This window comes from Prionailurus bengalensis, chromosome B1, assembly GCF_016509475.1.
Source record: "Prionailurus bengalensis isolate Pbe53 chromosome B1, Fcat_Pben_1.1_paternal_pri, whole genome shotgun sequence".
In the NCBI taxonomy this organism is placed as follows: domain Eukaryota; kingdom Metazoa; phylum Chordata; class Mammalia; order Carnivora; family Felidae; genus Prionailurus; species Prionailurus bengalensis.
In genome coordinates this window covers 96,404,868-96,417,581 of record NC_057344.1, presented here as the reverse complement: position 1 = coordinate 96,417,581, position 12,714 = coordinate 96,404,868, and positions in this window count along the sequence as shown.

Sequence of the window (12,714 nt, the reverse complement as noted above, 5' to 3'; positions counted from 1 at the left end):
GGATTCTGTTTGCTAGGATTTTGTTGAGGATTTTTACATCTGTGTTCATCAGAGACATTGGCCTGTAGTTCTCTTTTTTTTTTTTTTTTTTTTGTGGTGTCTTTATCTGGTTTTGGTATCAGAGTAATGTTGCCTCACAGGATGAATTTGAAAGTTTTCCTTCCTCTTCTATTTTTTTTTTTTTTTGAATAGTTTGAGAAGAACGGGTATTAACTCTTCTTTAAATGTTTGGTAGAAAGTGAAATAAGTCAGGAAGAGAAAGACAAATATCATATTATTTCACTTATATGTGAATTTAAGAAATGTAAGAGCTGAACATGGGAGAAGAGAAGCAAAAATAATATAAAAACAGAGAGGGAGGCAAGCCATAAAAGACTCTCAAATACAGAGAACAAATTGAGGGTTGCTGGAAGGGCATTGGTTGGGAGGATGGGCTAAATGGGTGATGGGCATTAAGGAAGGCACTTGATGGGATGAGCACTGGGTGTTATATGTAAGTGATGAATCACTAAATTCTACTCCTGAAATCATTATTACACTATATGGTAAATCACTTAGATTTAAATAAAAAATAAAATAAAATAAAAGTTTGGTAGAAATTGCTTGTGAAGCCATCTGGTCCTGGACTTTTGTTGGGAGTTTTCTGATTACTGATTAAATGTATTTGCTGGTTATGGGTCTGTTCAAATTTTCTATTTCTTCCTGTTTCAGTTTGGGTAGGTTTTATGTTTCTAGGAATTCATCCATTTCTTCTATGTGTCCACTTTGTTGGCATATAGTTTTTCATATTCTCTTACAATGGTTTATATGTCTGTGGTGTTTGTTGTTATTTCTCTTCTCTCATTTGTGATTTTGAGTTCTTTCTCTTTTTTTCTTGATACGTCTTCCTAGAGGTTTATCAATTTTATTGATTTTTTTCAAAGAACAAGCCCCTGGTTTCATTGATCTGTTCCATTTTTTTTTTTGTTTGGTTGGTTGGTTTTTTAGTTGCTGTATCATTTCTTTCTGCTCTAATCTTTTTATTTCCTTCCTTCTGCTATTGTTAGGTTTTGTTTGTTGGTCTTTTTCTAGCTTCTTTAGGTTTAAGATAAGGTTGTTTGAGATGTTTCTTGCTTCGTAAGGTAGGCTTGTAGAGCTATAAACTTCCCTTTTAGAACTACTTTTGCTGCATCCCAAAGGTTTTGAACCATTGTGCTTTCATTTTTATTTGTTTCTATGAACTTTTTAATTTCTACACTATTTTCTGGTTGACCCATTGCATGCTATTTAACCTACATGTATTTGTCATTTTCCCAGATATTTTTCTTGTAGTTGACTTCTAGTTTTATTGTATTATGGTCAGAAAAGATGCATGGTATGACTTTGATCTTTCTTAATTTGTTGAGGCTTGTTTTGTCGGCTAAAATGTGATCTATTCTGGAATATTCCATGTTCACTTGAAAAGAATGTGTATTCTGCTGGTTTAGGATGGAATATTTGAAATATCTGTTAACTCCATCTGGTCCAGTGTGTCGTTCAAAGCTGTTGTTTCCATGTTGATTTTTTTGTTTAGATGATCTGTCCATTGATGTAAGTGGTAGTGTTAGAGTCCTCTATCATTATTGTATTATAAAATACATTATTGTATTTTTTCACTCAAAAATCCCCTTTAATATTTTTTTGCAGGTCTGGTTTCATGGTTATAAACTCCTTTAGTTTTTGTCTGGGTAGCTCTTCATCTGTCCTTCTATTCTCAATGATAGCCTTGCTGGATAGAGTATTCTTGGCTGCAGGTTTTTCCCATTCAGCATTTTGAATATATCATTCCACTCTTTTCTGGCTTGTTCCTGGAAAGTTCCTGCTGAAAAATCTGCTGATACCTTATGGGCTTTCCTTTGTATGTAACTGTCTAGTTTTGTCTTGTTTTTTTTTTTCTTATTTTTTTTCAATGTTTATTTTTGATAGACAGAGAGAGTAAGAGAAAGAGAGAGAGAGAACATGAGCGGGGGAGGGACACAGAAGAAGGCAGACGGAGAATCCAAAATGGGCTCTGTGCTGACAGTAGAGAGTCTGATGAGGGGCTCAGACCCATGAACCATGAGATCATGACCTGAGCCGATGCTGGACACTTAACTGACTGAGAGTCACCCAGGTGCCCTATGTCTTGTTGCTTTTAATATTTTTTCTTTATAACTGATTTTGCCATTTTAATTACAATATGTCTTGGAGTGGATCTGTTTTTGTTGATTTTGTTGGAAGTTCTCTGTGCCTCCTGAATCTGGATATCTGTTTCCTTCCCCACATTAGGGAAGTTTTCAGGTATTATTTCTTCAGATAAATTCTCTGCCCCCTTTTCTCTCTCTTCTTTTTCTGAGACTCCTATAATACAAATGTTACTACCTTTAATGAAGTCACTGAGTTCCCTAAGTCTATTCGCATTTTGCATAATTCTTTTTTTCTCTTTTTTTTCCAGCTTGATTACTTTCCATTACTCTGACTTGTAGGTCATTATTTTGTTCCAGCCTGCTGTTAATTCCATCAAGTGTGGTTTTCATTTTATGTATTGAAACCTTTATGTCTGCTATGTTATTCCTTATCTTTGTGTTAATGGTCTCACTGATGTCCTCCACTCCTTTCTCTAAACTAATGAGTATCCTTATGATCATTGCTTTAAATTCTCTATCAGGCATGTTACTTATATCTGTTTTGCTTAGACCTATGGCAGTGGCCTTGTCCTATTCTTTCATTTGGGACACATTCCTCAGTCTTCTGATTTTTTCTAAGTTTCTGTGCCTACTTCTTTGTTAGGAAAGTCAGCTATGTTTGCTATTCCTGAGTGTAATGGCTTTATGAAGTAGAGGTTCTATAGTGCCCTGTAGTGTAATGTCTCCTATTCCCCAGGGTCTGCTGCTTCCAGGAGTGTCTCCAGTGTGTACTCTGTATGCTTTCTGTTGTGTCCTGGCTACTTTATCTTTCAGCCAGTCATCTGCAGAGACTCTCGTTGCCTATTGTGAGCAGTGTTTGGTCCCTGATTTAAATGTGGCACAATGTTGGCAGGGGTTTGGGCAGGTCTCCTGGTGGATGGGGCCCACCATGCTGGAACTGAGGCAAGTGTGACTGGAAAGGGGTAGTTCCACTGGACTGCAGGGGGTGGGGCTTGTTGTAAGCAAGTTAGGTAGTGAGTGTGGGCATTTTGCTGGTTCTCGTGCATGGCTCTGTGCTTGTGCTGAAAGGCAGGACATGGGTAAGGGGAGGTGTGGAAATGGTGCCTGCCAGTCCTTTGTTTACTGACAGATCTCTTCATGAATGTTGCCTCTCTGGGACATACTTTGAGATGAGCAACTAACCTCCATACCGTGTGCCCAAGTGCTCTTCAGATCGCTGTTTCCACACTGTATGTCTGAGGGCTGTGTGCTCTGCCTTTTCTGCAAGAGCAGCCCCAGTTTCCTCTGGGCTTCCAGAGCCAAGCATGCTGACCTTTAAAACTCTAGGCTTTAAACCCCAGTCACTGCAAAAACTCACAAAATTTGGGCCCTTTTGTTTTTCCAGCCAATTACTATGGGGATTTGTTTTCCCCATGCACTGCCCTGTGTGTTACTTTGTCTCTCACCCTTCTCTGGGACTGCGACTCCCTCCCCACCACAGCAGCCATAATCCATTTCTCTCCCAAGCCACATCACCCCACTTACTTCCCTCACTGTGCCTTCTTCTCTACCTTTATTTTTTTTTTAATTTTTTAAGTTTATTTATTTTGAGAGAGACAGAGACAGTACCAGCAGGGGAGGGGAAGAAAGAGAGGGAGAGAGAGAATCTCAAGCAGGCTCTGTACTGCCAGTACAGAACCCAACACAGGGTCAAACTCACAAAGCTGTGAGATCAGGATCTGAGCCGAAATGAAGAGTTGACTCTCAACCTACTGAGCCACTTAGGTGCCCCTTTTCTCTACCTTTAGTTGTGGAGTTTGTTTTACCAGTTTTCAGATCAATTTCTGGGGCATTTAGGATGATACGATAGTTGTATAGTTGTACTTGTGGGACTAGTGAAGTTAGGGTGTCCTACTCTGCCACTGTCTTCCCCTCTGTCAGTACAAAATTCTTTTGATATGTATAAGTGTATATATGTGCATGCCTGTTTTTCCTATTTTGTATTACAAATAGTCTGGAAATTTTCCTTTCTGACTCATTAACTTTTTAAGTTTAATTTTTTAAAATTTTAAATAAATAATTTACATAATTCAAATTTAAAAAATTAAAAGCATATAACAGTAAGAAATCTTTCTCTCTCTGTTCCCATTCAAACCAACCCATCCCCACTTCTGCAAACAACCAATGTTTTTAGATTTTATATATCTTTCCAGAGATATTTTAAGTACATACAAGGAAAACAATGTGTAGATATACTTTTCTCCCCCTTTTCACACAAGTGGCAGTCTATTTTACACACTTTTTACACACTTATTTTTTTCAGGCAACAATAAATCCTGATATGTTCTAACATTTTCTCCACCCTGGTGCTCTTTGTCCTCTCTCTTCCTTCACTCCTATTTCTCACCTCTGATGTGCCTTTAGTCTGCACTCTTCTATGCCGGAAATACACTAGTCCATTCACTGACTAGTTTAGTTCTTATTGTGCTAAATCTTGTACGTGTTTATCCATTCAGTGTTGCCCATTTAAATATAAGCCCCCAAGTGATGTAATATATGCAGTTATATCTTTTTTTGGCTATAAAATCTAGCAGAGCACTATGAATAATTGTGAGTTTAACAAATATATTTTCATGATTTGATGTCTGATTTCTTTGCCATCTACTCAGTGTTTTGAAACTAGTTCTATCGACTTTTACTACTATTCAGTTAAATTCTACCTTGTTAGTAGGCAAATAACATGGATTGACCAGATTCTGATACAAGAGATATAGGACCATTCCTTTATTAAGTCAGTATGATAGAAAAAGACATATGAAATGATTATAAACCTGTCAGTTATCTCTAACTGTATCTATGAACTCAGTTCAATCCTAGTCAAAATACCAGTCAGATTTTTTTTTAAGAACTTAATAAACATGTCTAAAGTTTATATGGGAAGACATATGAATAGCCAGCTTAATTCTTAAAAACAAGAATATAGGGGTATGAAAGTATAACAAAACCTTAGTAATAAAAACAGGATAATGTTTGTGCAAGAACAAATCAATGAATGAAATAGAGTGGATGTATTAGACAGAATAGAGTGGACAATAGAGATTACCAATATATGCAAATAATTATTGTTAATTTTGTAGTACCACAAACAATGAAGAGAAGATAATTTAACAGATTTTTTGGAAGAACTTGCTCTATTTAAATATATAAGAAAATATATAACTGTATCTCTGCCAAAATCATACATGGATTAAAGACCTAAAAGTGAAAGTTGACATTATAAAATGAATAAAAATATATAGAAAACTATGATCTAAGGGAAGGAAATAATTTTTCATTTTTTTCATGTTAAAAATTTTCAAATATATCAAAAGTAGAATAGAATAGGGTTGCCTGGCTGGCTCAGTAGGTAGAACATGTGACTCTTGATCTCAAGGTCGAGAGTTCAAACCCCATGTTGGGCATAGAGCTTACTTTAAAAAAAAAGTAGAATAGAACAATGAACTCTCACATAGTCACCACTCAAGATTTAAAAATTTTCAGATTTTATCATGTTTGTTTCTTCTATCCCCTTATTTCTTTTCTTTTCTTTCTTTCTTTTTTTTTTTACCTTGCCAAATTATTTTAAAGCAAATTCAAGATTTTGTATCATTTTCTTCTTTATAGCCCACAGTGTACTCTTAACAATATGACCACTTTTTTTTTATGGGGCGCCTGGGTGGCGCAGTCGGTTAAGCGTCCGACTTCAGCCAGGTCACGATCTCGCGGTCCGTGAGTTTGAGCCCCGCGTCGGGCTCTGGGCTGATGGCTCAGAGCCTGGAGTCTGTTTCCGATTCTGTGTCTCCCTCTCTCTCTGCCCCTCCCCCGTTCATGCTCTGTCTCTCTCTGTCCCAAAAATAAATAAACGTTGAAAAAAAAAATTTAAAACAATATGACCACTTTTTTAATGTTTATTATTTTGAGAGAGAAACAGAGAGCAAGTGGGGCAGGGGCAGAGAGAGGATGACACAGAATCCAAAGCAGGCTCCAGTCTCTGAGCTGTCAGCACAGAGCCTGACACAGCGCTGAACCCATGGACCACAGACATGAAGATCATGACCTGAACTGAAGTCGGATTCTTAACCGACTGAGCCATGCAAGCACCCCAATATGGCCACATTTTTCTTTATGTGTCTACCTATAAAAAAGCAGTCATTAGCTAAGAACTTTTTTTTAAGGAATTGGGTGTTTTTTATTTATTTTTATTTTTATTGTTTTGAGGGGGGGCACAAGTGAGCAAGGGGGAGAGAGAGAGAGAGAATCCCAGGGGTCGTGGCAGAGAGAGAAAAGACGAGAAGACAAGACAAGACAAGACAAGACAAGAGAAGTAGGGCACGAGCTCACCTGGTGTGGGATTCAAACTCATGAACCATGAGACCATGACTTGAGCAGAAGTCAGATGCTTAATAGACTGAGCCACCCAGGTGCCCCAGCTAAGGACTTTAAGAACAGGAGTTCAAACTGTAAAATATTGATGCATTTGATTATACCAAAGCTAAGAATAACCCTTTAAGGGAGAACATAGTAAAGATATGACAATGCAGAATGGAGAAGATATTTGCATTATCTAAAACTGTTGAGATTAATATCTAAAATAAACAAGGAACTCTTACAAATCAACAAGAAAATGACGTCAAACTTAAAGGGGAAATGCCAAAGGCTATAACTGGCAGTTTATAAGACTGCAAATCCATAGGCCAAGAAGTATGTGGAGAGATGCTCAAAGTAACTAGTAGTTAGAGAAATTAAAATGAAAACAACAAAATATTACTTTACACTTATAACTCTCAAAAAATTTGGCTAGTTAATGCCAAGTATTGTTGTGCTATGTGCTGGTTGAAGTGTAGACCAATATAATTTGGGAGAGCAATTTGGCTCTACTTAGTTAAATTAAGTTTACAGTACTCCAGGATCCAGCCATTTTGTTCCTGGGTATACATCTCAAAAAGACTCACACAGATTCATTCAGCAACATATGTAAGGATATTTGTTGTAGGGTTGTTTGTGATTATGGGCAGTGTGAGGCAATATGGGAGAGTGAATAGATGAAATATAGAGTACTAATCAGCAGTTAGAAGCAAGGAACAGTTACGCACATAGCCACATGTGTAGACATTAAAAATATAAATATGTGAGTAAAAAAGAATGAAATATATAATACAACACCATTTGCTTAAGAATACCTGAGCACCAAAGAATATACATTTTACAAAAGTACATACAACCTAAATGTATAGTAAGTACACTATTTCTAATGTACCCAGGGGGACGCCTGGGTGGCTCAGTCGGTTAAGCATTTGACTTTTGGTTTTGGCTTAGGTCATGATCTCACAGTTTGTGGGTTCAAGCCCCGCATCAGGCTCTGCACTGATAGTGTGGAGCCTGCTTTGAATTCTCTCTCTGTCCCTCTCTCTGTCTCTCCCTGCCCCTTCTCTGCTTGCTCTCTCTGTCTCTCCCTCAAAATAAATAAACTTAAAAAAAGAAAATAGAAAACAAAACAACAAAACAAAACAAAACAAGAAATAGTTTCCTAGGTGGGGGTACCTGGGTGGCTCAGTCGGTTGGGTGACCAACTCAATTTTTGCTCAGGTCATGATCTCATGGTTGGTGGGTTTGAGCCCCTCACTGGGCTCTGCACTGACAATGTGGACCCTGCTTGGGATTTTCTCTCTCTCTCTCTTTCTGCCCCTCCCCTTCTCACAAGCACACATGTTCTTTCTTTCTCAAAATAGATAAATAAACATTTAAAAAATATTAGAAGAAAAAAGGAAATAGTTTCCTGGGTAGGGACAGGAGGGGGAGAAGATAAGGGAAATGGGAATGGAGTCTAGGGATAAGAGAATAAATAAGCAGAGTAAGAGCAGAAACCTGCACATACCAGTGATGATAATGTACCATGTGCTGAGAAATATGATTAATTCATCTTTCTATATGATTAACTCATCTTTCCCCAGGCAGGGGAAGGGATGGGGGGCGGGGAGGTGGATAACAGAGACAGTGTATATATATCTTTGGATGAGCATAAAATAATGGGCTCCTTCAGCGCAAGATTTGAGAAACTACACCCGTATACCTGAAAAAATATATCTCCTTCTGATTGAATCTCAATATTAGAAACTATTAAACATTCTTTTGTAGAATAAAAAGGAGTCATGAAGTGTTAAAAAGAACCCACCCTATATTTATGGGGGTATATCAAAGGGTCATGGGAGCCAACTGAAGAGCTCACAATAGACAAATTTGAAATAATTCAAGCAACTAAATAACACAGTAGTATCAGATTATAACCCAATACATAAATATCCATGAGTCTATACTATATAAATAAATTATTGAGTACATTAATAAATGGGGAAAAAGACACAAATCTCTTCCGCTCGCTTGTCGAATTCCAAATAATTTATATAGATGCTCAATCCATAATGAGGTGAGCATAATTCCCCACTCCTTAGTTGTGGACTCTACACAGTGACTTCCTTCCAATGAGAACAGTTTGGAAAGGAGACAAAAAGAGTAACTTTACAGTGGAGAAAGGTGATAGACACTACCTCAGCATGGTGATCAAGGGCAAAACTCAGCAGTCATAAATCATGCTGATAGTATGTACCCTTGATCTGAAGTGATGAAAATGGCACTGTACCCAGTGATCTTCTTAACAATACCCTATATCCAAGGCTAATCATGAGAAAAAAATCAGACAAATTCCAATAAAGGGACATCCAACAATATACCTGATTAGCACTCCTCAAAACTGTTAAGGTCATCAAAAACAAAGAAAGTCTGAGAAACTGTTACAGCCAAAGGATCCTAAGGAGACATGAGAAATAAAATATAATTTGGTATCCTGGAACTGAAAAAGGACATTAGGTAAAAACTAAGTATATCTAATAAATATGGGCTTCAGATATTAATAATTTATCAGTATTATTTCATTAATTATAATATGTACAATATTAATGTCAGATGTCACGAATAGAGCAAACTTGGGGTTTAGCATGGGGTGGGGATGTAACATGGTTCTCTCTGTACTATCAGTTTGTCTGTAAATCAAAAACTGTTCTTTAAGAAAGGGCCATGAGGGGCGTCTGGGTGGCTCAGTCGGTTAAGCGGCCGACTTCGGCTCAGGTCATGATCTCACGGTCCGTGAGTTCGAGCCCTGCGTCGAGCTCTGTGCTGACAGCTCAGAACCTGGAGCCTGTTTCAGATTCTGTGTCTCCCTCTCTCTCTGACCCTCCCCCGTTCATGCCCTGTCTCTCTCTGTCTCAAAAATAAATAAACATTAAAAAAAAAAAAAAAGAAAGGGCCATGAAGTCAGTGGTCAATGAACTACCTTATAATGTGCTCTTTTTTTGTGCCTCCATACCCCTCTATGTATAGCAACAACAACAACAAAAAACTTTCCTCTTTTCCTCCCTTCTAACTAGGGAAATATTTTGTTTTCATTTTGTTTTTGTTTTTTGTTAAACACAGAAGAGATCTTTGCTCAGAGACACAAAGTGTTTTTCCTTCCTCCCTTTGGTGTTATGAGTGAGCTTATGAAAGTTGAAGGCAGATGCTTTAGTACCCTGGAGTGGATAATATAATTATATAACTAGTTGGAACTTGAAGAGACTCCCAAAGCAGCTGAGAAATGCCCAGTAGTATACACTGATAGCCAGTAGCTTCTAAATATCAGAACAGTGGATCCATTCCTTTACAATCTCCAAATTTCAACCAATGCAATTACAATGATAGTTTAAAGTGATCTGAAGTAACGACCATAGGTAAGTCTAGTTATACCATCTCTGAGCACAGGTTCATCTCTGGCTTCTAGCATGGTGCCTGGCGCCCAGCAGGTACTTAACAAATATTTATTAAATTAATCAAATGTACTCCTAGAGTTCAGTGCAGTATTACAATATTTCACATATGGTTCTAATAAAGTAAACAGCTGTATAGCCTAGCTGGCAAAATAATTATTACTTCCTCAATTCCGATTTATTTAATTTTTAAAAATATTTTCTGGGGTGCCTGGGTGACTCAATCTGATAAGTGTCTGACTTCAGCTCAGGTCATGATCTCGCGGTTTGTGAGTTCAAACCCGACATCGGGCTCTGCACTGATAATGCAGAGCCTGATTGGGATTTTCTCTCTCTCCCTCTCTGCCTGTCCCCTGCTTGCACTCTCTCTCTCTCAAAATAAATAAATAAGCTTAAAATAATATCTTCTAGTTCATGAAATTTTTCTTTTATTAGCTCATCTACTGTTAGTTACAAATCTTTGAATACCAGAATTGTGTCTTTCATCATGGGGAAAGTTGGACCATATGTCACTTGAAAGGTATTTTTCCCTAAGTATGTATTAATGTGCTAGCTTGAACTCAAAACTAGCCTGTCATGAATGCTTAATGTTTTCCTCAAGGAATCTCGAAGCAGTTGGAGGTTACAATCTTTGTGTGTATTTTTATTAGTACAGAAACTTCCCAATGCAGTTGTGCTAATCTGTAAGTCCTGTAATTATCACAAAAAAGTACTCTGGAAAATTAACTCATTTCTCAATGCAAGTTTAATAAGCAAGAGTTATTTTGAAAGCTCAATGAGTTATAAGCACTACTTTACAAAGCACAGTGCAACACATTATACTTTGAGATAAAGCCTAAACAGTTAAACAAATCGATTCGTGTTAAATGGTTATATTTCCATCCTTTATTTTTTTCCTATTGACTTCATTACTTGATATATATGTGACTGGATGCTGCTAAAGAGCCTCCTGGAAGTATACAACCATGGTCAACGAGAGTAGACATCATTGGAGACACATGGGATATGAATAACTAGCTCCATTGGAATATCATTAAGAAAGTAGTACGTGGGGATTTCTAGGGAAGATGGCGGCATAGGAGGACACTGGGCTCACCACGTCCTCCTGATCACTTAGATTCCACCTACACCTGCCTAAATAACCCAGAAAAATGCCAGAAGACTAGCAGAATGGAGTCTCCAGAGCCAAGTGCAGATGAGAGGCCCACAGAAGAGGGTAGGAAGGGCAGCCAGGCGGTGCTCGCTCCACGGACTGGCGGAAGGGAGCCAGGGTGGAGGGGCAGCCCGCCGGCCAAGTAGAGCCCCCGAGTCTGGCTTGCAAGAGTGGAGGGGCCAGACAGAGTGTGTTCCAACAGCAAGCAGGACTTGACATCTGGAAGGTTATAAGCTAACAGCTCTGCTCTGAGAACGGGAGGGCTGGAGGATAATGGGAGGGAGAGTAGCTGAGCCCCGGGATAACAGAGCTCAGTTGGCAGGGAACAAAGGCACTCGCCAGCGCCATCTCCCTTGCCCATCCCCCAGCCAAAATCCCAAAGGGAACCAGTTCCTGCCAGGGAACTTGCTTGCACCGCGCAAACACCCAACACTGTGCTTCCGCAGAGCCACCCCTCCAGCGGCGAGTCTGACTCCCTCCTGCTGCCGCAGGGCCCCTCCAGAAGTAGTTCACCAAAGGAGAAGCGAGCTGAGCCTGCCCCTCCTGCCCCTGTGCACCTTGACAATCCACCCCAGCTAATACGCCAGATCCTCAGCACCACAAGCCTGGCAGTGTGCAAGCAGCCCAGATGGGCCATGCTACCCCACAGTGAATCCCGCCCCTAGAAGAGGGGAAGAGAAGGTACACACCAGTCTGACTGTGGCCACAGCAGTGGGCAGGGGGCAGACATCAGGTCTGACTGTGGCCCCGCCCACCAATGCAAGTTATTCAAGACAGCATGGGGAAGTGCCCTGCAGGTCCGCACCACTCCAGGGACTATCCAAAATGACCAAACGGAAGAATTCCCCTCAAAAGAATCTCCAGGAAATAACAACAGCTAACGATTGATCAAAAAGGATTGAAACAACATAACAGAAAGTGAATTTAGAATAATAGTCATAAAATCAATTGCTGGGCTTGAAAACAGTATAGAGGACAGCAGAGAATCTATTGCTACAGAGATCAAGGGACTAAGGAATAGTCAGGAGGAGCTAAAAAACACTATAAACGAGATGCAAAATAAAATGGAAATGACCATGGCTCAGATTGAAGAGGCAGAGGAGAGAATAGGTGAACTAGAAGATAAAGTTATGGAAAAAGAGGAAGCTGAGAAAAACAGAGATAAAAAAATCCAGGAGTATGAGGGGAAAATTAGAGAACTAAGTGATGCACTAAAGAGAAATAATATACACATAATTGGTATTCCAGAGGAGGAAGAGAGAGGGAAAGGTGCTGAAGGTGTACTTGAAGAAATAATAGCTGAGAACTTCCCTGAACTGGGGAAGGAAAAAGGCATTGAAATCCAAGAGGCACAGAGAACTCCCTTCAGACGTAACCTGAATCGATCTTCTGCACGACATATAGTGAAACTGGCAAAATACAAGGATAAAGAGAAAATTCTGAAAGCAGCGAGGGATAAACGTGCCCTAACATATAAAGGGAGACCTATAAGACTCGTGACTGATCTCTCTTCTGAAACTTGGCAGGCCAGAAAGGAATGGCAGGAAATCTTCAATGTGATGAACAGAAAAAATATGCAGCTGAGAATCCTTTATCCAGCAAG